Genomic DNA, 26221 nt, shown 5'->3' with positions numbered 1-26221 from the left:
GTTGAATCACCTGGTCTGACTAAACGCACAAAAACCTGCAGAATAAGTGACTATGCAGTATGCTGAAATGGAAAGCTAAAAGGAAAAGAAGTACTAGGACCTCATGTGTGTACATCCACCAATTAGGAGTAGGGCTTTTCGGGTTATTTCATTCATGATTCATGCACTCTTCTCGCGGGTTAACTGTGGTGCTACAAGAGCAGCACATAGGTCTCCTTGACACCTACCTTTATGGCTGTTACCTGCATAAAAGATGTTCTTACACCAGTCCAGGTTTACATAAAGGTTTCCAGTCACATGGTTTGCCTTAATTGCACATAGACCATTTTTTAAAAATGCTAAAAGCCCATCCTTCCCCTTTATTTATTGCTTTAAGTAGCTTTGCCACTTGATTGGAAAGTTCCTGTGATCTAATCTATTCTATCATTGGATATATCACTGGAAATATCAAGCCACGGCTCACAGAGAATAAGTAGAATGAAGGTCATGGCCTACGCAACAGATCATTATGTTCTCAAATGTATTAGACCTCCTACTCCTCATGTACCATCATCTTAATAGTTTCAGAGCTTTGTAGGAAGCAGGTTCAATGAAGAGGCTCTTTTATTTGCTAAAAATCTCTTGTACTTCAATCTCTGTACTATATTGATAGAAGAGAATTATTCGAGAGGGTCTTTTGTTTTTTACAGAGAGATGATAGGTGTTGTAATGAAGAACCCTGAAGAGTAGGAAGATTTGCTGTTTATAAGAAATATTCCTGAAGTGGATGACACTCTTGTGTATGGATCCTACCAGGGGCGTAGCTAGGAGGGAAGGGGCCCATGCGAGCCCTGCTCCCCGGCGGCTCCACAAAATGAAGGAGATAATCAAGAAAATAGGGACGAGTGGAGCTAGGGGCCCCAGGTTCTTTGAACCCATCCACTCAATTATAGCTACACCCAGGGGTGGAGCCACCATTGGGCCAATGGGTTGAAAGAACCCGGGCTACGCCCAATCAGGGGTCGCACCTCGTGCCCCCAACACACACACCCATGTCTGATGTCAGATGCAGGGTTGCTGGTTTAGCTCCTGAGCAGGAGCAGGAGCAGCTCTTCCTGCCTTTAAGGCAGGGAAGAGCTGCTCCTGGCTGTACTGCAAATGCAGCACCAGCCTAAATCTAAGTCCCAAAGGGGTCTCGTGGGAGTTAAATGGCTGGCGCTGCCCCAGACTAGCCCCCAAAGGGGCCATGCGGCACCTTTGGGAGTTAAATGGCCGGCGCTGCAAACACAGTGCCAGCCTGACACACACTCCTGAATGGAGTTGCGGGGCTCCGTTTGGGAGCCAGGCTATGCCCCTGCGTCTGATGTCTGACGCGGGGGCATGGCTTGCCCCCCCCCATGTCTGACGTTAGACATGGGGGACAGGGTGAGTGGGGCCGCTGCCGCTGCACACGGACCACTGGCAGTCAGGCTCCATGCCTGGCTACACCCCTGGATCCTACATGCTATATTTCTCTGGAAAAAAAAAAGCCATGCAGTTCTACATTCTGGTGTGCCTTCATTAGCAGTTCTAGAGTTACAGCTTCCTACCAGGCCCAGATATCTGGACTCTAATGTGTTTGGGCCAGTTCAGAAGAACACCAGTTACAACACACAAACAGGGCAGAGTCACACTGAGAGCGTGGCTTCCCCAGCGTCACCCCAGGACATCCCAACATGTGGTCATGGAGTCCTTTAATCATGTGGGGAGATCATTCATTTGAATTGCCTCTCTATATTTGCTCCTGACCCTGAATTTTGGCCATGTGTAGATGTGCTATTCATATTAATGTGCCCCTTATGCAATTAGGGGATGTCCCAACAGCACATCTAGACATCCTCTGATGAAATCAGGGTATGCAAGCTCTCAGCACAGCCCCTTCCTGATGATGCGTTGTGGCCAGTGTTCATCTGAACTGGCCCTTTGATGAACTGGCCCTATAAACTAGTGCCCAGACTCCATCTGGTGGGGGCAGGCTTCTCTAGGCAGCAAGGCAGGAGTCATGCAAGGTAGCAAGGCAAGGTCTAGGCTGCAAGGAGGCTCAATAGCACAGCCAAGGAGGACAGTTGCACTAACATTGGGTAGTTGACTGAGATGGCTGAGTAGGAACCAGGAGGTCTCCAGCCATCTTCTAGCTCTGCTCAGTCTCATCTCCCACACTGAGACAGGTCATGTCTCCTCCTCATGACATGACCCTTCTTCTTGAGGAGACTTTTCCAAGAACCATCTGCAAGCTTCAGTGCACTTGGCGCTGAAAAGATGAGCACTCCATCATCATTGCTATAGCTTGGTCTAGGCTCTGCAGCAGCAGTCTCAAGGGTCCAGTGGTGATGCTGATGGCCTCACACCTGGGATTTGATCTGGGGTTTAGGGAGTTCAGTCCTCCAGGTCTTGGGGTGGCAAATGGGTCTCTGGTTCTGGATCAGGGAGTTGGTCAGTCATGAGTTCTGGTTCAGGCAGCTGGTTGGTTGCGGGCTCTGGATTTGTCATCTGGCTGGCTATTGGCTCTTCTTCAGAAGACTCACCCCTGAGGACTCTCCAGGGTTGCAGTCAGGCAGTTCTCTGACAACTGAGCCTGAATATCTGGAGAAATGATAGAAGCCTCAAAGAAAAGGATAGAACTTTGAAACTTGGCAGCAGGCCAAGCCAAAGTTCCTGGGGTTAAAAGGTGTGGCAGTGCAGAGAGAGGATCAGACAGACAGCTTATGTAAGGGGTGACAGAGAGACAGCAGGTTGACTAGCAGTATGGCAGCATAGATGGTCAGTCTTCCACAACAGTGCACTGACCAAACTGAGTGAGTGCAGCAGACCTAAATTACCTAGCAGGCAGTAACATGCACTGATTCAAGTGCTGTGAGTATACTGCTGTAACAACATCTTTATTATTTATGGGCATGTATAGGCCACAATCTCCATTGAAAAACATGGCCCCCAGAGCAATGTACAGGTTATAAGATGAAGCTGATAATTATTCATAAAACTACATCAATGAAACAAACATTCAGACAGGCCAGATTAAAAAAAAAAAAACCATAGCCAAAATGAAAAGGAACAGTTGACCCCTCCCAGTTAAGCAGCAAGGAGAGAACACCTACCGGAAAAGCCAGTTTTTTCACTTGAAAGCAATCAAGTGAGGTCCAGCTCTAGGTTTTAGGGGGCTTTTATCAAACAGCTTTCTCATTTTATGTGGGTGGGCCCCAGATAATTTCTTGGTCAGTACCACAGAAAGGTTATGGCCACAGAGGTAGTCTTGGGGATTGACAGTGGGCCCTTTGGAGGGCTTTGGGCAATTGCTCAACAGTGTCAACCCTTGATACCAACTCTGTCATCAATGAGTGGCCAAATGAGCCCTATTAGAGAGAGCATTCCATAGGGTGAATAGTTTCATAGAAAAAGTCTCCTCAGCACCCTCATGGTCCTCATTTCCAGAAGGAGGACATGCAGAATAGTGATAAGGTTTAAGACTGTTTTCTCTAATGGCTTCTAATGTTTTCTGTGCTTCAGGAGAGCTTCATGGAAAGGAACAATGTGATTGTGCGAAAATATAGTCATAGATAAGGTTTGGTGTTCCTTCAGAATGATGATCACAATCGCCTCACACGAAGGTTGCTCCTGCACCATTTTAAAAATGTAACAAAATCTTATAGAAAACATTATGCCTCCACATATTAAGTCAGGAATATTCACTTGGCAGTTAGATTACATTGCTTGCCATGGCACCCATTTGAATGGTGAGTTCATATTCCACAATCCAGCTGTACTGTCATCTTACGGATGTAGAACAATAATACAGCACTGAGCTGGGAAATGACTGCAGGACAAAGAAGACGAGAGTTTTCAAAAGTGGGAGTCTAATATGCATATTATGCAATTTTAAAATCCCCCTTGTAGAGAGCCCCAGAAAACTTTAATAACACTAAAATATTGATAGCAATTTGCATTTCTGTTCACATCTACTCCCGGAAGCAGAATGGTTCAGAGGATTTGCGGCATTATAACCTAGTCTTCAAGGTTGTTATCCAAAATTAACAATTAAGTTTTAGAGGCCTGAAATATAAATCAGTTCAAGCTGAAGCCAGTTGAAATTGTGAGTTGTATTCATAGGAATCTTCTCCCATGCCAGCTCCAGTGAAATCAATGAAAGTTTTCCAAGTGCACATTCATCTCAGTGGGGCTTGTATTGAAGTGCGTAGTACATTGTGCCAAAGGATACATTAGCAGATGTTACAAAGCAGGAACAGAAGACTACAGTATAAATCAGCAAATCCCCAAGCTGTGGATTTTCTGCAAATCGCATATGGGAAGTATTAATTAACTATTATTATTTATGGTTCTGTGTTATTTGCCTTAAACCAGAATTTGAAATGGAACCAATGAATCACACAACTTCTATATTACATTTTATGAGTCAATCCAGAAATATGAGCCCAGCATTCACTTCTCCATTCCATTACAGCTTTTAAGATCAACTGGGAATGCTTTCTTAAATGTATCCACCATTTATGTGCCAAGGCAGGACCTCGCAGGCACTCAGAGAAATGTTATTGGTGACTCCTTAACTTTGGAAGTCTCTTCCCTGGAGACTTGAAAAGTCAGAGTCCATATGTCTTCTAGATGGTGTGGATGACATTTTTATTTGAATGGCTTTTGGTGGCCAGGGTTATGGAAGATCACATTACCACTATTCACCAAACTGTTGATAGTGGGCAGGCTATACTACTAAATAAAGAAAACAGATAAACAAATAAATAAATCTGGTCAGGCAGGTTCTAGAAAAGCCCACTCCCTTAGAGGATCTATGGAAGTATTACTCTAAATGCATTTCTGGATTGGACTGGGATAAACTATGGGTGTACTTTTTGTATCTCTTTTGAAACAAAAATCAAAGCCCCAAAAGTAAAACATAAGAAGAATCCTGTTCATATAAATGACAATTGCTTTCTGTTTTGGGCTCCGGATGTATTTTTCTCTTTTCGGATCTACATATGCTTTGAGAATGCTGTTGCCTCATTTTAAAGGCTGAAGACTGATTTCAAAATGGAAAAGTCCAGTCTTTTTCTCAGTTTTACATAGTGCCTAATAACCTACAGATCTTCATTTCCATAGTGTAGAAGCATGTTAATGAGTGCAATGTATATAATATTTTTGGATCTTTTAAAAACACTTGCCTAAAAAGATGAGTGCAGATATGGCCTTAAACATGTTTGCAAAGACCCCCTGGAGCTTCTCAGTATTCAAACTAAAGGCATAATCCCACTGTTTTCCAGGTATATGGCAGATCTGACCTATGGGATGGAGGCAGAAACCACTTCAGTAAATGGTAATGGTCTATTTTTGGTTTGCGGTCATGTTTGTCACACACAAAACTAAGATCACCCTAATTCACTGAACATGGCTTCTGCTTCTCATTTTTATGTGAGCCTCGTTTTTAACACAATTTCCATTTTCCCTCTGACTTGGTTCGATGCATGAGCATATGCACAATTTGAGAGGAGTTCAGTTTGCCAGCACACACATCTGCATGGGCTCAAAAATATATATATTGAGGAAGGATAAACTGGGTAGATGCTGGGTGAGAGAACGTAGTTTGAAGAAAATACACATCCATTTAAAAGAAACCTCAAGTTATTTGTGGGAACCATAGAAAGCAATGATTTATACAGAACACCAAAATATGTTAATCCTCAGACATCAATAAACAAAGTTCATAGAATAAATTTCCAATTATACTGAATTCCAAGAAGAAAAAAGACTAAGGATTTTCAAGGCTGAATGTTTTCCTTCAGCAGCTTTTCATGACTGATAATTCTTGCAGATTTATTTAGGTCACAATTGTAATTCAGAAGTTGCAAATCCCTAAAGAGAAAGCATGTGATACATTAGCAAAGATTACTGCACTGCTACCATATCTTTGCATTGCCAAGTGCAACTGATCAAGAATCTTTTTGAAAAGTGTCTCCCATATCCTCCTGGTCTTGTCTCTGATTAAGTGGTATTGTTGAGATTATTCAAAGATTACAGTTATCAAGAACTGAGGCCTACTTTGTCGTTGACTGGCTTGTAACATAAATCCAAAATAACATTCATTGTACCACAAAGATAGTAGGATCACACACACACACACACACACACACACACACACACACACACACACACATCATCACTAATCGTCTTGCTTCATTCAAGATGCTTTGGGTGTTTTGTCTAAGCAGAAAACTACAAACTCTCCCCAAAATGTTAGTCAGCAAAATTAAGTGGCATCATTAGTTTTATGTCTTTCCCCCAAAAGAAACATGGAAAGGTGAAAGCTCATTAGATATTCAAAAGGTTTTCATGTTCCACCTTTCATGAGCCAGGTTTATTATGGCGTCAGTTTGTTATGGAGTCAGCAGGAGTGGTCCAAGACATTTTTCTGTCTGAGGTGAAGGACAATCTGATACGCCCCACCTTGTATCTGTGGGTGGTTACTCAGCATTCTCAGGCCATGTTACCAAAGCCGCAGCTGTGGTAACACACAAGCACACTTAGACCGAGCTACCAAGCCAGGCAATGGTGGAAAGGGTGTTCCTAGCTCAAGTTGTGGTGCGGGGGGAGAGGTACACCCCAGCAGAGCAGGGCGGGCAGAATGAATGTTGTGCCCAAGAGGGGCAAGGGAGGGTGTTGGTACTGGATAGTAGGGTGGTGTCTGTGGTGGTGGAGGCCCAGCACATGCCACCTCCAGCACGCCTCCCTCCCTGTGCCTGAGGTGGTAGCTCACCCTACCTCATGGAAGTGTTGTCTCCAGGTGTCAAAGGCCAGACTAAAACCATGAAGCCAGCTGAACCCAAATGTAGACCTGGAGGGTCTCTGGCTCAGGATGGGCTAGAGTTGGAATCTAGAGCCTGAAGTGCAGAAAAAGGAAGGTACTGCTCTGTTTTCCAAAGGCAGAAAGGTATAGTACCAGTATCTATACTAATCCAGATACTTCATGCTTTCTAGCATTAGTGTGGGCTAATGCTGCATATAGCTATTATGAACTGCACCTAAAATGGGCTCTGAGGCCTAAATTCAAATAGCCCATGGAAGCTCACTAAGTGAAGTCCCAAACTCAGAAATTCTCAGTTCGAATGCTGGAATCTCTGACTTGCTTATTCATATGCCGCCTGATATGTGTATCTCTAGGGTCTTAGGGTCAGTCTCTTAATGACTACATCAAGTTGCATTCTGCATTGCCACTTAGCCATCGGATTATAAGAGCAAATATTATTTTTCATAGCATATTATTACTTCTAATGATACTTCCATCTAACCTCTGAAATCAATGGTGTATCTGGCAGTTGTTTTTCTCTTGTGTAATTTTGTTTTGCTTTTGGAAATTTTGATATGTACTAACTATTAAGATTTAGTCTGAAGAAGCAATATATGTGTATTCCAATAACCCCCACCCACCCGCGAATACCTCCAAACTGGCCTAGGTTTTAAGTCATTTCAATGTGCATTAGCATAGGCAAAGGTGCACTTAGCGATGGATCTTGAAGACCAGGTCCATGAGCTCCTGCATCCTGGGGGGCCTCCAAACAATCGGGGGGGGGGCTTGGCAGAGTCCCACCACTGGACCTCCACGGCTGCATGGGGGTGAGCCACTGGGAGATGGGTGCCATGTCACTGGGGGCTGGGGGGAGCCAAGCAGAACAGGCCACCCCCTGTGGTGGAGTGGTGGTGCGTGGTCTTCTCCCCACTTCCTGGCCTACATGCGGGCTTCTCTCCAGTGGGCACGCCAGCATCGTTTGAGTATGGAAAGTGTCTGGGCCATGAATTCTGTCTAGTTGAGGTATGTGTGAGCATTGCTTCCTGTGCTGGAAAGGAGGAAGGATGAGTAATGTCAGCAGTAGCAGCCTGCACTAAAAAGCTGGAGAGGTGAAAAATGAACCTCAGCTACTTGGGTATCCAGCAGTCACTGTCCCGCTGCCTGCTGGCCCTGCCCAGGTTATAACTGAGCCAGGCCGGCTAGCCATACATCCCTACTGGATGAATGACCAGCCCACACAGCTCTGTTACAGCTGGGGTGGGGACAGAAGGCAGTGAGAGAGTGACTGGCAGCCAGGTACCCAAGCAGTTGAAGCTCATTTTCTATCCCTCCAACTTCTTACTACTGTATGGGCTGCTGCGGAATGTCAGCAGCAAATATCACATGCATACAGCCCAATCTTAAGCAGGTTTACTTTCCTAGGTAAGCATGTGAGGATTGCAGCATTAAATATTACTTTCAGCTAGAACTAAAAATAATTTGCTCTCCAAAATTCTCCTATAAGGATTTTGATGTCATTTCTTCTCCAAGTTTTCTACAAATACTCATATATTTGCTGAATTTTCACCAGATATTTTAAATCTGAATATTCAAATACTCAATATTAGACATCCAGTTATATTTGATTTCAAAATTTGACAGTGTTAAAAATCTCTGCAATCCAGTGGGTAGAGTATTGAATCATACTGGTAGACAAATATGCAGTACTATTTATATGACAACCTGGCACAGTTGGGATCCTAAGAGAGTTAATATTTGAAATCTTCTAAAACTCAAAATAAGCACGACACATTCTGAGGCAAAATTTCATACTGAAAAGGCAAATTTGAATTTCAAATCTTAAACATTGCATTCACAATTTGAATGGCAAAACAGGTGCTTTAGCAAGTTTCAAATATTTGCAAGTATCCCTTTCAGCTTTAATCACAACGCTTCTGCCCAAACTAATCTTTCCAATTAGCTGCAGTGGCTATACATATATTCAGAGCATGAATCAACTACCCATCTACAAGCTGACCCTTAGGATGCCTCTTTTTATATAGGCTAGGATTGTTTATGAACTCCCCCCAGCTCTGAAAAATACCTTGCTAATACAGTACATTAAGTCCCCTGGTTCAATAAAAGGTCTAAGCCATTGAAACAGTGCCATGCATACTGATGACAGGAAGAAGATATCTGACAAAATCATATGAAATGAAATTATCGCATGAACAAGAGATTTGAGGAGTAAATCGAGAAAGAGATCATGACATGCTTACCAATAGACTGGATGTCACTCTGTGGAAATATCCGAGTATGAGTTAATCTCTTCTCAACATCATCACACAGAACAATTCTAACAAAAATTGTGCTCAATGTGATGCGTTGGTATCATGAAGAACATAACCGCTCTTTGAAAACAAACTAGCTGTAATCAAGTGATGAGATGCAATAACTTGCACATGAAATGAAATCATTTGCTGTGCTTTATTGGCTCAAAATCAAACAGTTGCCTAATGTAGAAACCTAACAATGGAATACAATCTGTTTGCTTTGCTTAGGAGATCACCAGTGAATCAGAGTAACAACTGACATTAATGTCTTTTTCATAGGTCTAAAACAAATTTACTGTTGTGATTAGCTTCTGAATAGTAGATTTTCAGAGCATTTACATTCTTGCATACATCACAGTAGCATGAGAGAGGAAAGGCTGTATCAATATCCCCTTTTTAGGCAGATAAGTCAGATAAGAGCCATCTATGTAGATATGAATTTTATCACAGAAGTGGTCAACTTGGTCTCTGGGGGTTGTTGAACTACAACTCCCATCACTCCCAAGGGCAAATACAGCTAGAGAGCCTCAAGTTGGACATACCTGCACTGTCATTGTGTACCTCTCTTAGTTAGCTTAGTTAGCCATTGTACACCTGGAGACATTTTAAAAAATAAGAGAGCAGAGATATCACTTCAGTGTTCAATGCATCCTTTTCCATGTGTAGCTTATTCTGAATAACACCTAAAGGGGAACCTCTGAATCTCCTTCCATGGCCACCTGTACAAAATGTCCTTTCATCAGAAGCATGTGCACCTGACCATTGGGCACAGATGTATGGGTTGCCCTTCAGACATAGTGGAGAAACGCTACCAGTCACTGTGTATTAGTGTGGCACCACCTTTCCATGGTGTCCAAAGCAGTTATTATTATTAGATTAATATAGATTATTAATATATCATATAGATTAATTCCAATCCGAATTAATGCTAGCAATTTATAAAGGACTCTGGCTGTCATACAGAACAAGGATGCACTGGCACACTGAGAGAGCAGCCTAACAGAACTTCCCAACAAATTGCACTGGTGCAGCAGGGAAGGTGCAATTTTCTAACACCCTGCCCTTTCCCAGGAATCCTTCTATGTCATCCAAAAATATGTCCCTGAGGGCTGCACAGCCTAGCTGGAAAATTATGTTAGGCTGCTCTCTTGCTGAACTGGTGCATCCTTGCTCTGTATGTAGCCTGAAATGGGTGGTGTGAAAGGCATGTGGATTGAATTTCAGTACGTAGTAAAGTGTTTATGTGGTTTCTTCATCTTCCCTAAGCATTGACTCTTCAGTGCACACAGTTTTACTAAACAGGCTTACATATACAGTTGCTAGATATCAACTCAGAGATGGTGCTACCTCTTTAAAGCTTCACAGTGCCATAGGTATGCAGCCACTGGGCTTACTGCCAGTGGCAGCACCAAAAAAATGAAGGTAAGGGGAAAAACATTAGGGGACACAGAAGGGACAAAGTGTACTCAGGAGAGGGACCAAACGTTGGTCCACATCTCAGATTTCTGAAAGAAAAATTGTGTATTTCACATCAATGTTCCCATCCTAAATTAAAGGGAGCCCACAGGGAAATTTGATCTCAGGTAAGGCAATACATTTATTAGGTTTAATGAAAAAACAAGTTCTAGTAAGAACTAAACGGCCTACTTTCCTTTCACTGTCCCTACAACTGGACTAAATTTGGTTCAAATCGGTTAGGTGGTCCACAAGTTAGACTGCTTGCACCTCAAAGGTTCACGTGTCTGCCATCTTGGATCGGGGCAGATGACATCATTCCAAATGATGCCATTGAGGTGTCCCTGTGTGTCACTAACTACAACTGTACCAAATTTGGTTCAAATTATTTAGATGGTCCACAAGATAGCCCACTTGTACTTCAAACATTTACACATCTGCCATCTTGAATTGGAGTGGATGACATCATTACAGACTATGCCATTGAGGTGTCCCTATTTGTCCCTATAGCTGTAGCAAATTTGGTCCAAATCAGTTAGACAATCCTCAAGCTAGCCCACTTGCACCTCAGACATTCATATGTACACCATCTTGGATTGGGGTGGAAGATATCATCATAAACTACACCATTGGGGCATCCCTATGTTTCCCTTCATCTGTAGCAAATTTGGTTCATATTAGTCCAGGTGTTCCGAAGTTGATGGGACACACACACACACACACACACACACACACAGATGGACACTTGGATACACGCAGAGAATGCTGGGTGGTCTCATAAGCCTACTGGAAAGAAAACTAAAAATCACAAATAGCAAAAAACAACACAAAACAAAACAAGCATTCAGGTTCAATAGACTCCTTTATCACATTGGATTTCAGCTAAATAAGAAGTGGGGGAGGGAATACTGGGTGTGATGGAAAGGAATGTAGGAAGCTTGATGTTTGCTATTTTGTTATCTTTTAGTTGGTCTTAATAAAGATAATGCCCTTCTTTTGCAAAAAAGGAAGATATTATTATTGTTGTTGTTATGCTGCCTCCCACTGCCTCACTTCCTCAAGTGGTAAGAAGTTGCAAGGGCCCACAGAGCACCATGAGTTCCAGTTCTCCTGCAAGGAAAATCACTGTAGGCTGACAGTGGGTCTTTGTAGTAGTTGGTTCCTTTCCACAAAAATACAGGTTGAGTGTTGGATGGAAATAGAAAACAGAAGGTCATTGTTACCATAATTACCTGAATACAAGATAACTCCGAGTTGAAAACAAGCCCCTTAAAAAAACAGAGGTTAAATACAGGTTGTATCTATATTTACCCAAAAAGAACAGGACTCTGAATTTAAAATGACCTCCTGATTTCTAACATTAAAGAACCTGGAAAAAATCTAGTCTTGGTTTCAGGTAAATACAGTACAATTCAGCAATTGGTTACACCAGAGAGGCTAAACTGTGCGTCCTGAGATCTTATAGTTTTGGCCTTGGCTGTTACATTCCAGCCCACTCTCCCTAGAAATCCTTCACTGAGTCTTTCTCTAGCCAGCAGCCTGTAGGGGTGTGCATGGAATTGGCTGGTCTGGTTTGGACTGGGCCAGTTCAGTCTAGCACCCCCTCAAACCTCACCAACCTCAAACTGGTCCGGGAGAATTTGCGAACAATTTTTTGAACATTTTTTTTAAAACCCTATTAAGACAGTATGCAAACAGTAAACTTTAAAGAAAGCAAAACATGAGTAACATTGTCCAATTTTTGAGCTGCAAAAATAATATGGGCGGCAGAATTAATACTGGGAACAAGAGGTCTGATATGAAAAGGGGGAAGAACAATAAATAAGGAATTATAATAATACAGCCCAGACAGAATTAAAATATGAGCTCTGCAACAGAAAGAAAGTGACAGATTTTAAAAATATTCAAAAGCTGGAAACAACCTGTCCTGGCAAAAGATAAATATGTGGGGGGTTTGGGGGGAGAAACCTTCATTTTCTAGAAGATAAAAAATATTTAGAAATGCAACGTAGTAATCAAAAAATAAATAATAGAGGTTTTTTTAAACAAGGAGTAGATAACCAGGAATAAACAAGCACTTAGCAATCCTGGGAGGGATGACCGAAGCACGCCAGGAGGTATACTTCCAGTAGGGTCACTCAAAGCATGAAGGTCATCCCAGCTGCCCAGCTAAAGCAAGCAGGCACCTGTATTGGGCAGCAGCAATACAGGAAGGTGCTGGAGGCAGATGATCACGTCAGTGACAATGACAAAGGCATTATTTCATACTGTGAGGGAGAAGGCAATGGTAAACCACTCCTGTATTTTACCAAGAAAACCACATGGATAGACAAAATGGAATGATTGTCAATGTAGTGCCAGATGATGGGCCCCTCCGGTCAGATGGTACTCAACATGCTACTGAAGAAGAGCTGAGGAGCTCTCAGAGTACCAATGGTGTTTATGAGGCGGTTAGACTAAAGCCTGTTGGACATCTAGCAGCTGATGTTGCCGTGCGGGAAGAGAAAATCCGAAGCTGCAAAGACAGAGTTACAATGCGAACAGGTAATGTAAGAAGCATGAATATGGGAAAGCTCGACACAGTGGAAGATGAAATGAATCGACTACAGATTGACATCTTGGGCATCAGTGAATTAAAATGGACCAGAATGGGACACTTCCAGTCAGAAAACCATACCGTTTACTACTCAGGACACGAAAACCAAAGGAGGAACGGTGTTGCTTTCATAGTCAGGAAGAATATAGCAATGACAGTACTTGGGTACAGTGCGGTCAGTGACCAACTAATATCAATTAGATTTCATGAACAACCCTTTAACATGACAGTTCTTCAAGTCTATGCCCCAAGAACTGATGCAGAAAAAGTGGTAGTTGATGAGTTTTATGCTCAGGTAGAGTCTGAAATTGACAGAACATGCAAGCAAGATGTGATGCTGGTGGTTGGAGAGTGGAATGCCAAAGTTGGAAAAGGTAAGGAGGAAAATACAGTCAGCCTATATGGCCTAGGAAACAGAAACGAAGCAGGAGAACAACGTATTAGTTTCTGCCAAGCCAATGATCTTTCCATTACCAACACATTCTTCAAACCACCCAAGCAGCACCTGTACACATGGACATCACCAGATGGAGTACATAGAAATCAGATTGGTTACATTATTGGCAAGGAGATGGAAGTGCTCAGAACAGCAAAGACATGCCTGGAGGCCGATTGTGGAACAGATCACGAACTGCTCATGTACAAGTTCCAAGTCAATCTAAAGCGGAAAAACAAAGCTATATCCAGCTTTCACAATATGATCTTGAGAATGTTCCCACCACTTCCAAAGAGAACATCAGGAACCGCTTTGAAGTTCTGAACCTCATTGATAGGGAAACAGAGGAACTGTGGAATGAAATCAAAAAAGTTGTTAGGGACAAATGTGAAAAGAGACTTCCAAAGACCAAGAAACAGAAGAAAGCAAAATGGATGTCAGAACAGATGGTGGAAATTGCCAAGAGGAGATAAGCCAGAGTAAAGAAGGATAAAGACCTCACAAATGAATATAATAGGGAATTTCAGAAAGCTGTTAGAAGAGACAAGGAGCAGTACTACCATGACATCTTTAAAGACCTTGAGGATGGAAATACACATGCAAAAACAAGGCTAGCTTCCCAAAGATCTCTAAACTCAGAGGGAGGTTCCAACCTTGAATTGGTATGTTAAGAGATGCCAGAGGACAGATAGTAACTGATTCAGAGAAGATCAGAGATGGAAGGAGTATACTGAAAATCTGTACAGCACTGACGTCAACATCCAAGATACTCTAGAAGATATTCCCTACTTGCAAGGACCTCTAGTACGGGAAGATGAAGATAGATCAGCACTCCAGTCATTACCAAGTCGGAAGACTACAGGAATTGATTAAATAGCTCTAGAAATATGGAAGGCAACAGAAGAAGAATCAGTCAAGGCTCTAACCAAACTATGCCAGAAAATTTGGAGAATGACACAGTGGCCAACAGATTGGAAGAGGTCAGTCTACATACCCATACCAAAGAAAGGAGACTTAACAGATTGTGCAGAACATCACACAATATTCTTAATTTTACATGCTAGCAAAATAATGCTCAGGATCATCCAATGCCAATTAGAGCCCTACATGGAAAGGGAAATGTCGGATGTTCTAGCTGGTTTCAGAAAAGGCCGCAGAACAAGAGACATCATTGTTGATGCATGCTGGATAATTGAGAAAGCCATGTGCTTTATTGACTACAGAAAAGCCTTCGATTGTGTTGAGCATGTCAAGTTATGGAATATCCTTAGGAAAATGGGTGTCCCGGAACATCTCATTGTTCTCATGAGAAATCTATACACAGAACAGGAAGCCACAGTCCAGACAGAACATGGTGAAACAGACTGGTTCCATATCGGCAAAGGACTAAGTCAAGGCTGTATACTTTCTCCTTCTTTATTCAATTTATATGCTGAACATATAGTGAGAGAAGCTGGATTGGAAGATGATGAGCATGGTCTTAACATTGGAGGAAGAAACATCAATAAGATGTGCTATGCTGATGACACCACCCTGATAGCTGAGAATGTGGAAGATCTGGAAACTCTGGTAATGAAAGTCAAGGAGCAAAGTGAAAAAAATAAGACTACAATTAAATGTAAAGAAGACTAAACTAATGACAAGGGTACAGCAACCAGCCTCAGAATTGACAATGAAGACATTGAAGTGGTGGATAGCTTCTGTCTTTTAGGATCGACTGTCTACAGTAAAGGATCCAGCAGTCAAGAAATACGCCGCAGACTAGCACTTGGTAGGGTAGCAACGAAGGCCTTGGAAAGGATATCTAGATGCCATGATGTGTCTACACCTACAAAGATTAAAATCGTTCGGACAATGGTTTTTCCTGTGACACCCTATGGATGCGAAAACTGGACTTTGAAGAAGCAAGATAGAAAAAACCTTGATGCTTTTGGACTTTGGTGCTGGAGAAGACTCTTGAAGATACCATGGACAGCCAGGAAAACAAACAAATGGATTATAGAACAAATCAATCCAGAATTTTCACTTGAGGCACAAATGACCAGGCTCAAACTATCATACTTCAGGCACATTATGCGAAGATCCAGCTCCCTTGAGAAGACCATAATGCTGGAGAAAGTTGAAGGAAAGAGAAGAAGAGGATGACCAGCAGTAAGGTGGATGAACTTGATTACAACAACAATGAATGCACCACTGAGAGACCTTAAAGGCCAAGTTGGAGACAGATCATCCTGGAGATAATCTATCTGTATGGTCGCTAAGAGTCGACGCAGACTTGACAGCACTTAATCAATCAATCAATCAACCAACAATAAACAAGGTTAACAAAAGTAGTTCATCCAAGATATGAAGATTGCTTGAAGGGTTGGTGGTTTTATCTGTCAGTCAACATAGACATCAAGCAGATCCAGTGCGGTCCATAGGTACTACTAGACAAGGGTCCAGTAACACCCAAACAAGTTCCTCACTCCCCTTGCTGTCCCCTCCCATTGTTGGCCTCCTTTGATAACTTGAAGGAAAGGCACTTTTTACACATTCAAGAGCAATTCTTCACATATAATGAACAGTTCCTTTGGAATCATTAATGTGAAATATTCAACTGCTTTGCTTCCATAAATCTAATGTGGGACAAAGTTCATCTCCCCTCAAAAATGCCCTTTCCCACTTCTATCGCTCCCTATATATTTTTTTCTGTCACTATCACTAGCATGCCCTTTGTATGTGTGAGAACAGAATGATTTTAGTTGTGAATTCCATAGGTTCCCCTGCCAGGATACTAAGACTGCTACAAAAATTTAAGTGAAATCGAGACAAACTAGCATCTGCACCCCTAGATCTCCCTGTCTCCCCTCCCCATCTTCATTTCCCCCCTCCCTTCAGCCCCAGTCCATTCTCTTGTCCCCCCTTCAGCTCCAGTCTGTTCTCCCCCTCCCAGTCCACTTTCCCTCACTGGTTGGCCTGGCCGGCACTTTCTTTCCCCACCCGCCGGCCTGGCTAGCACTTTCCCTCCCCACCTACTGGTGGCACTTTCCCTCGCTGGCTGGCCTGGCTGGTGCTTTCCCTCCTCACCCACCGGTGGCGCTTTCCCTCACTGGCTGGCCTGGCTGGCATTTTCCTTCCCTGCTGGCAACGCTTTCCCTCGCCAGCTGGCCTGGCCAGAGCTTTCCCTCCCCACCCACCAGCCTGCCAGTCACTTCCACCATTTTCTCCTCCTTCCCCTGCTCCCGTTCCCCATCTGCTCCCCCACTATCCAGGCAGCTGCTTGTGAACTGTCACAAGAGCTGCCACACATGGGATTAGCGACAGGTATGCCTTGGAGAAATATGTATAAAGATATAATAATAATAATAATAATAATAATAATAATAATAATAATAATAATTTGATTTCTATACCGCCCTTCCAAAAATGGCTCAGGGCGGTTTACAAAGAGAAATAACAAATAAGATGGCTCCCTGTCCCCAAAGGGCTCACATTCTAAAAAGAAACATGACACGGACCAGCAACAGTCACTGGAAGTACTGTGCTGGGGGTGGATAGGGCCAGTTACCCTCCCCCTGCTAAATAAAGAGAATCACCACGGTAAAAGGTGCCTCTTTGCCCAGTTAGCAGGGGGGAGGTTTCCCTAATATGTGGTTTCCTAGGGATGTGCATAAAACCGGTTCTCCCGGTTCGGTTCGGGTCCGAACCGGGTCCGGACCGGACCGGGGTGGTTCGGTTTTGGTTTTGCCAGACCACCCCCCCGGTCCGGTTCGGTTTCGAACCGGTTCGGATCCGAACCGAACCGGTTCGGATCACAAAAAGTGGCTGGTTTTGAAGGGGACATTGTGTTCTACCTGCCACCCAAATTTCAAGTCGATTGGACCTTCCTCTGATTTTTTACAAATTTTTTTCAAAAAATAAATTTTTGCCCATAACTCACAATGTGGAGCCCTTAGGGGCAAAAAAGCTGGGGTGGGTGGTAGCCACCCATGGGTGTCCTCCACCCCAAAAATCCCAAGGCAATTGGTGGCTCCTAGTATTATTGGTGAATTTCTGAAGAAAATTTTTTTTCCCATTGGCTAGAATGGGGGTTCGGGGCTGCCCCAGACCCACCTCTGTGGGGTGGCAGCACCCCCAAAGTGGGTCCGGGGCCATGGCAAAAATGCCCTCAGTCCCCCCCAGCAATCCCCGTAGAGATAGGAGTGATGGTTCTGTTGTTTTTCTGAGGTATTCTGAGTGTAGATTCTATGATAGCTTATGAGATTTCCAATGAGACACCATGAATCCACTCTCATTTGCTATCACAGAATCCACACTCACTCAGAACACCTCAGAAAAACAACAGAACCATCACTCCTATCTCTACGGGGATTGTTGGGAGGGACTGAGGGCATTTTTGCCATGGCCCCGGACCCACTTTGGCGGTGCTGCCACCCCACAGAGGCGGGTCTGGGGCAGCCCCGAACCCCCATTCTAGCCAATGGAAAAAAATTTTTTCTTCAGAAATTCACCAATAATACTAGGAGCAACCCAACAATTGCCACCCCATCTTTTTGGCCCCTCTCTCTGGGCGCCCTAACACGTAACACCTAGTCAGTCCATCTTAATGCCTACCTACTACCACCACTCCTATCCAAGCAAGTAAGAGGAGGACACTCAGAGAGACAACACCCACTCTCTGATCTAACAAAAAGGCCACTGCTGTGCTGCCTGCCAGCACAGCAGCAGCAGCGGAGCAGCACACTAAGCACAAGAGCAGCACACACAGAGAAGAAGCAGGAGGCGGAGCAGCAGAGCAGCAGACCTGCCGCTCTGCATGATGGGTGACGTGATGCCCAAAGGAACCACCGCCTCACTCAGTGCCTGCCACTGACTAGGCCCGACAGACAGAAGCCAGCCAACCTGCTCTGCTCTGCTCTGATGCTCCCCATGGATGATGCACACACACCCTACATCTGCATCCCAATGACCAGACCAGACCAGACCAAGTGCGCAGAGTCAGCACAGGCCAGCAGCCACCAGCCCAGCAACAACAACAGCTACTACTGCTACCACCACAACCAGTGTTGCCGCTACAATAACATTCCCAGTCCAGTCACGCGCGCCACAGCCTGAGCCTAGCACACAGCCAACAGCTGCTGCCAGCCAGTGCCTGGCAAGCCCAGCCAACATGAGGAGGAGAGAGCTAACAAGTAGACGGCGCACGCACATCACCAACCCATCACGACGGCGCAACTGCAAGGGGAGAGGGCACAATTACAGGCAGGAGGAGGAGGAGGAGGAGGAGGAGGAGGAGGCGGGCGAGGCAATCCTAGCACAGATTTGAAAGTTTAAAATCCACCAGGACATCTTCTAGAATCTAGACTTCTGTTTTTTCTACCACCAGCTGTAGTGTCTAGTTAGTCAGTGTGCTGTGCAGCTGAGCTGAGCTGAGCTGAGCTGCATGTGAGGAAGGGTGATTGTAGCTAGTTCTTTAGTTTCAGCAGACTGAGCATTGAGCATGGGCAGTGGCCTTGGGAAGCAACACAATTACACGACACTCACCTGCTGCTGCTGGTTCTAGAAGTTGCCTCTTCTCGTCTTCACCTCTTCGTGTGTGTGTGTGTGTGTGTGCAGTGAGTGCATGCCTTTTGCCTTGCTGGAAAGAAATGCTTCTCTGGTCCACCACCACATATCTGCTCAAGGACACAGAGGCCCAAGGCAGAGGTGGTGGCACCAGTGTGAGTGCATGTGTGCTGGTGGTGTTTGCCACCACAGGTGTTTTGTGTGTGTATGTGTGCGCTGCTAGCTAGGAGGGGGGAGGGAGGCAGGGAGGGAGGCTGGGAGGCAGGGGGGAGGAAAGGGGAGGGGGAGAGGGATGTAGAGGGGATTGAAGGGGGGAGGGTCCGGCTCAGAGTTGGTCAGCCACATATTTGTGCACACACGTGCTCACGTGTGTGCTTCGGTGGGAGAGACCAGACTCTCATCATCTGCCAGACCGGGGTTGGGGGCAGGTGAGGCGGTGGTGGGCTGGAAGGGAGGGAGGATGGAAGGTGGTGAAGAGGAAGGGGAGAGGATGAGAGGGGAAGGATGGAGGGAGGCATGGGGGGGAGGAAAAAAAACATGTAGACAGACACACACCACACTACACACAGAAAGCATCCACACACAGAGACAGTGCTAGGCATCCATTCACACAGACAGACAGACAGACAGACAGACACACAACAGGAAGAGACAGACTGAGCCTGCACCACACACACACACACAGACCCAATTCCCCCCCTGCACAGTTATCAATCAATATGTTGTGTTGGCAGCCAGTTCATTGCTATTCTGATGGTTTTGGGTTTTTTGCCATCAGCCAACATCAACAGTGACCACAATCAAGATGAACATAAGATGATAATAATTCATTCGTTTCATTTCAAAAAATCACCCAATCATCTTCTCCATGTAAACCAAGCCCCCCACACATGATTTCTGGTGACATTTTCAATAAAATCAATTCATTTGGCATTCATCATTTTGTTCTCCCTTTGTCACCTTTTTTTCTTTCTTTTGCATAATTTTGAGGCTTGATTTTGACATGGGGTTTTTAAAGAAAAAATTATTTACATGTTTATTTACATACAGTATTTACATATCTACACTGCATTTTTGAACGTATACCCGCCGCTGCCGCTAAGTCTAGTACTCCGTGGGCTGTGCTACTTTGGGGGGGTGTGCCGTGCCCACGCCAGGTCCCCAAATGCTGACAGGTGGATAGATAAAGGGCCTGTGCTGGTCAGCATTGGGTTTCTTTTTAGGTGGGCGTGGGCATTGTAAACATCTGGCCAGTCGCAGCACTACAACTACTACTACAACTGCATCTCTGTGTGGGCATACTACACGCTGCGACTGGCTGGCACGGCTCAGCATCTGTCACGTCAGCTCAGCTAGAGGTGGAAGGGGGGAGGGTAGGGATAAGCACAGAGTTCGAGCCAGGCAGGTGACCAACCATGGGGCAACCCACGGTAATCACTCGCCCGTCTCAAACTGCAGCTTGGGGTAGCCCAACAGGGGGAGGTTCACCTTAAGGAAGACCAGCTGCTCCACCAGACCAGGGTCCAAGCGGGAGCGAGAGGGTGTCACCACGTCCCCGGCACGTGAAAACACCCGCTCGCTCTGGACACTGGTTGGGGGGCAGGAGAGGAGGCGCACAGCCACCACCGCCAGGTCCGGCCAGACTTGGCGGCGGCTCGCCCAGAACTGTGCGCAGTCCACGCCGTCTCCCTCCACAGGCTCCTCCAAGTACTGCGCAACGCATTGCTCAGCACTGGAGGGGGGCCTGGCAGGTCGAGCCTCCCGCATACCAGGCATGGCGCCATAGCAGAACCGCTGAAACCACTGGGCGGATCTCGAGTCGGTAGCAAATGGCTGCTGCGATGGCGCCGCCTGGGATGCCGCGCTGCTGGACTGGGAAGAGGGAGGGGAAGGGGAAGCTGACGCCGGCTGGCCGCCCATGCTGCTGCTGGGTGCGGGTTGGGCCGCGAGGGCTGTCCCCGCACCACTACCAACACCCTGGTCTCTGCGGGCCCTAGCGGCCTCCTCCTCCCTAACCTTCTCGACCAGGATGCCCTTCCACCTGGGCAAGTCGTCGGCACTCACGGCATTGCCCTTGAGGGCTGGGTGACAGAGACAAGCGAGGACATACTCCTCCCTGTCTCCCAGCATATCAACGAGCCGCTTGTCAACCCCAGACCTCAGCCTCCCAGCCAGAGCACGACCCTCTGGCGTGGTCAGAGAGATATGGAGTCCACCCATCAGCTTCTCGAGACCAACAGCTGTGGGCAGCGCCTGGCTCAAGGGAGTGGTGTCGCCACACAAGCCCTTCGTGGCAAGCTGGAAGGGCTCGAGTGCCGACACCGCCTCGGACATCTGCTTCCACTCTGCGTTCGAGAAGTCGCAGACATCCAAGGACTCGTCCCTCGCCAGGGCGACAAGGGCTCTCTCCTGCTCCAACAGGCGCTGGAACAGGAGGAAGGTGGAGTTCCACCGCGTCTCCACATCCGTAGGGATGAGATGGCGAGGAAGGCCAAGGTCATCCTGCTTCTGGCGAAGCAGTCTCCTGGACTTCTCGCTGCGGTGGAAGTGGGCGGCCAGCTTGCGGGACTTATCCACAAGCGTAGCCGTGGCAGCAACAGCACCTGCGATGGGGCGGGCCCCCTTCTCCTGGGACGCCCTCAGCTCCTTAAGGCCAAGGGCGTCCCTGACGGTCAGATGGAGCGTGTGTGCCATACACCGTATGTTCACACAGTCCATGACTGTCTCGACAGCGGCGGCAACGTTGGCTCCATTGTCGGTGACAATGAAGCCGCGGGAGAGGTGTGGACACCCGCCAATCCACTCCTCTATCTGGCGGTCGAGTACGGCCGCCACCTCCTCCGCGGTGTGCCTCGTGTCCATCGTCTCCACGTGCAGGACGGCCCACCTGTGCCGTAGTGCATCGGGAGCCGCGCCGGACCCGGAAGCATCGCCCGCGGAGGTCCCCTCACTCTCCGGTCCCCACCAGTGGGCAGTGAGGGCCAGGAAAGAAGCGTGCATCCCACTGACACTGGTCCAGAGGTCAGTCGTGAAATGCACGCTTGTCCCGGCCGGAGCTGCACGCAGCTCGGCCGACACGAGCTCCCTGCACCGGCGGTACAGGGAGGGGACCACGTTCCGGCTGAACGTCGTCCTTGAGGGGATGACGTATTCGGGAGCCAGGTATTGGAGAATACGGCGGAAGCCGTTGTTCTCGACCACCTGAAACGGCTGGTCATCGGTGGAAATCATCTCCCCTATGAGGCGGGTGAGGTGATGATGGTCCACGCGAACAATACGCTGGCTGCCCGAGGACTGCGTCCACCGCTGGACGGGCAGTGTAGCCTGCCTGCTGGCTGGCACACTGCCGCTGCCCGCCCTAGTGGCAGATGCACAAGGCGCACTAGCGCTGCCAGCCTGTCCCCTGAGACCTGGGTGGTGACGCTCTAGGTGTCTCCACATAGGCGTCGTACCCAGGTGCGCAGGGTCCCTTCCACGGCTGACAAGCATCCTGCAGTGGACACAGCGGGCGTGGAATGGGGCATCTTGAGGGACCTCAAAATGCACCCATGCACCACTGCCCTTGGCCTCCTGCGCCCTGGGCGCCGTCCTAGGCCGTTTCTCGCAGGGTGGCTGCAGTCCTAGGGGGGGGGGCGGCCGCCGCTGCCTGCCCACTGCTGCCACCCAACCCGCCCCTTCCGCCCTCCACAGCGGAGGAAGGGCCCGGCTCAACTGGCATCGGAGAGGCAGGCCTCTCCTCCACCACCTCGCCAGACCGCTCCCCACCAGAGTGTCGGGCTTCACGAGGGGGGGGCCCACTGAGCGGCGAAAGGATAGGGGGAAGGGGCCCCAGAGGGAGGGAGAACCTGGCTGCATCGCTGCCAGCCGCACGGTCCTCACCGCCCTCTACCTGCTCTTCCAACTCCACAGTCTCCTCCACCTCAACAACTGGCGGTAGCTCAGCAGCACCTGGTGCCGCCGGCGAGGAGGGACCCGCCACAGCCCTAACAGTGCCTCTGCCTCTGCCGCGATTGGCGGCAGCAGGCGTGGGGAACTGAATCCTGCGCACCAAAGATGGGGCCGGAGCAAAGAATTCTCCAATGGGGAGAACTGGGGTGTCCTCAGGCTCCCCGCGTCCTCTCCCTCCCCGTGCCGCAGGCGCACCCCGCACCTGGCCTCTCCCACCTCTGCCTGCCAGCCTTGAGCGAGCCCTGCCCGCCACACGGCGCTCAGACATGCTGCTAGGTCAGAAGGAGGGAGACTTTAGGAGGAAGGCCAGACAGGGTCAAAAAAATAATTTGGAGGGGCTTAGGGGCCAAAAAAAAGGCAGCTGATTTGGAGGCGGCGGGGGGGAAGTTTGTTTTCAAAAAAGGAAGCCAATTGGGGGGAAAGGAAGACTTTTTGATATGGGGGGGGGAAGCCAATCGAAGTGAGGGGGAGGGTGTCCTTTTTGAATTTGGGAGTCAACCACCAAGCCAATTGGGGAGATGGGTCTGGGAGGGTTTTTTTTTTAGAAAAATAGGGGGTTAAAGGGTGGAACCCCGGTGTGGGAGGGTGGCACGGGCAGTTGGGTGGAGTAGTTGTGGTGTGGGTGGCAAGTTTTTAGCTTTTTGGGGGGGGGAGAGTGGATGGGGGGAGGGCACAGCACCTACCGGGGGTGGGGGAGGGATGCAGTCAACGCTTGGGAACCTGCAGATCAAAGGAGGAAACCCTTATTTAGTGAACTGGAACACAAAGTGTGGGTTCTGGGGGGTGGTTCTCAAGTAATGCTCCTGTGGGGGGAGCATCAAACTCAATGCAGCCTATTTAGTGACTCTAAATTGCACACAACCAAAACCAGAACCCAGTCACACCAACACAGAGGTTGAACCCACCCACTCTGTGACTCTGCCTGCCCAATGCCATGGCAAGCAAGCAGCAGCAAACACTTGATGGCAGCCTCATGGATTGAACATCATGATCATCATCATACGTGTGTATTGGCCCAGCATGTAGTGGCAGCATCAGAGCCCAGCCAGGACCCCACTCAGACTGCCCCAGAGGCAAGGAAGCACTCTGGCATGGCATGGGCCCAGCATGTAGTGGCAGCATCAGAGCCCAGCCAGGACCCCACTCAGACTGCCCCAGAGGCAAGGAAGCACTCTGGCATGGCATGGGCCCAGCATGTAGTGGCAGCATCGCATCAGAACCCTGGACCCCACTCAGACTGCCCCAGAGGCAAGGAAGCACTCTGGAAGGCACCTGTTCAAAAACCACCTGCAAGACGCATGCAATGCAACGCAACACACAGCAGCAATTTCTTTACTGGGCATGGGCATGAAGACACAAGTTTTACAACAGTACATCTCCTCTCCAAGGTTCCCTCCCTCCTCCCCACACCCAAATGCATTTCAGAATAGGGGTGTCCCTATTTAAAACCGCCAGCTAGGGAGAGAAAGGGGCAACAAAAGGTGCACAATCGCACACGCACTAACCCCTCTTCTTCCGGTCCTTCTCCTGCCGCTCACTGCTGGTCACGGATTCGCCGCCGCCAGCCAGCCACCCTGGGCTGAGACACAGCAGGGCGGCCGCACGAGGCACACAGGCAACCGGGGTAGTTCAACAACGATGGAGGGGCAGAAGTGAGGAGACAACACTATTTGTGTCGCTCAACTCACCCCCAAGCAGAGACAAAATCAATCAAAAACTATAAAAAGAAAAAAAAAACCGATGGCAGCCGCCAGGTGGGTAGGCTACTGTGTGCGGCTGCAGCTGTGGGAGAGGAGGTGGAAAGTGAAGGGGAGCAGAGAGAGAAAAGACTAAGAGAGAGAGAAAAGAGAGGGGGGGCAGGGACAAAGAGAAAGAGAGGAGAGAGAGAGAAAAGAAAGAGAGAGAGAGGAGAAAGAGAGATGATAGAGAGAAAGAGGAGAGAGGAGGAGCGCAGCGCAGCAGGGAGGGGGGATTCAGGTGTGGGGGGAGGACACAGCAGTAGCAGCGGTCCAAAGAGGTGGGGGGAGCAGAGAGGGTGTGTGTGGTTGGGGGCTAGTGTGTGGCAGGGGGCCTGGGGTAAGTGGAGAGAGTCGGGGGCAAGGAGGAAAAGAGGTGGGGTGGGGGGAGCAGAGAGGGTGTGTGTGGTTGGGGGCTAGTGTGTGGCAGGGGGCCTGGGGTAAGTGGAGAGAGTCGGGGGCAAGGAGAAAAAGAGGTGGGGTGGGGGGAGCAGAGAGGGTGTGTGTGGTTGGGGGCTAGTGTGTGGCAGGGGGCCTGGGGTAAGTGGAGAGAGTCGGGGGCAAGGAGAAAAAGAGGTGGGGTGGGGGGAGCAGAGAGGGTGTGTGTGGTTGGGGCTAGTGTGTGGCAGGGGGCCTGGGGTAAGTGGAGAGAGTCGGGGGCAAGGAGGAAAAGAGGTGGGGTGGGGGGAGCAGAGAGGCTGTGTGTGGTTGGGGGCTAGTGTGTGGCAGGGGGCCTGGGGTAAGTGGAGAGAGTCGGGGGCAAGGAGAAAAAGAGGTGGGGTGGGGGGAGCAGAGAGGGTGTGTGTGGTTGGGGGCTAGTGTGTGGCAGGGGGCCTGGGGTAAGTGGAGAGAGTCAGGGGCAAGGAGAAAAAGAGGTGGGGTGGGGGGAGCAGAGAGGGTGTGTGTGGTTGGGGCTAGTGTGTGGCAGGGGGCCTGGGGTAAGTGGAGAGAGTCGGGGGCAAGGAGGAAAAGAGGTGGGGTGGGGGGAGCAGAGAGGCTGTGTGTGGTTGGGGGCTAGTGTGTGGCAGGGGGCCTGGGGTAAGTGGAGAGAGTCGGGGGCAAGGAGAAAAAGAGGTGGGGTGGGGGGAGCAGAGAGGGTGTGTGTGGTTGGGGGCTAGTGTGTGGCAGGGGGCCTGGGGTAAGTGGAGAGAGTCGGGGGCAAGGAGAAAAAGAGGTGGGGTGGGGGGAGCAGAGAGGGTGTGTGTGGTTGGGGCTAGTGTGTGGCAGGGGGCCTGGGGTAAGTGGAGAGAGTCAGGGGCAAGGAGGAAAAGAGGTGGGGTGGGGGGAGCAGAGAGGGTGTGTGTGGTTGGGGGCTAGTGTGTGGCAGGGGGCCTGGGGTGAGTGGAGAGAGTCAGGGGCAAGGAGAAAAAGAGGTGGGGTGGGGGG

This window comes from Hemicordylus capensis, chromosome 3, assembly GCF_027244095.1.
Source record: "Hemicordylus capensis ecotype Gifberg chromosome 3, rHemCap1.1.pri, whole genome shotgun sequence".
NCBI classification, from domain to species: Eukaryota; Metazoa; Chordata; class Lepidosauria; order Squamata; family Cordylidae; genus Hemicordylus; species Hemicordylus capensis.
This window is presented reverse-complemented; position numbering follows the sequence as displayed.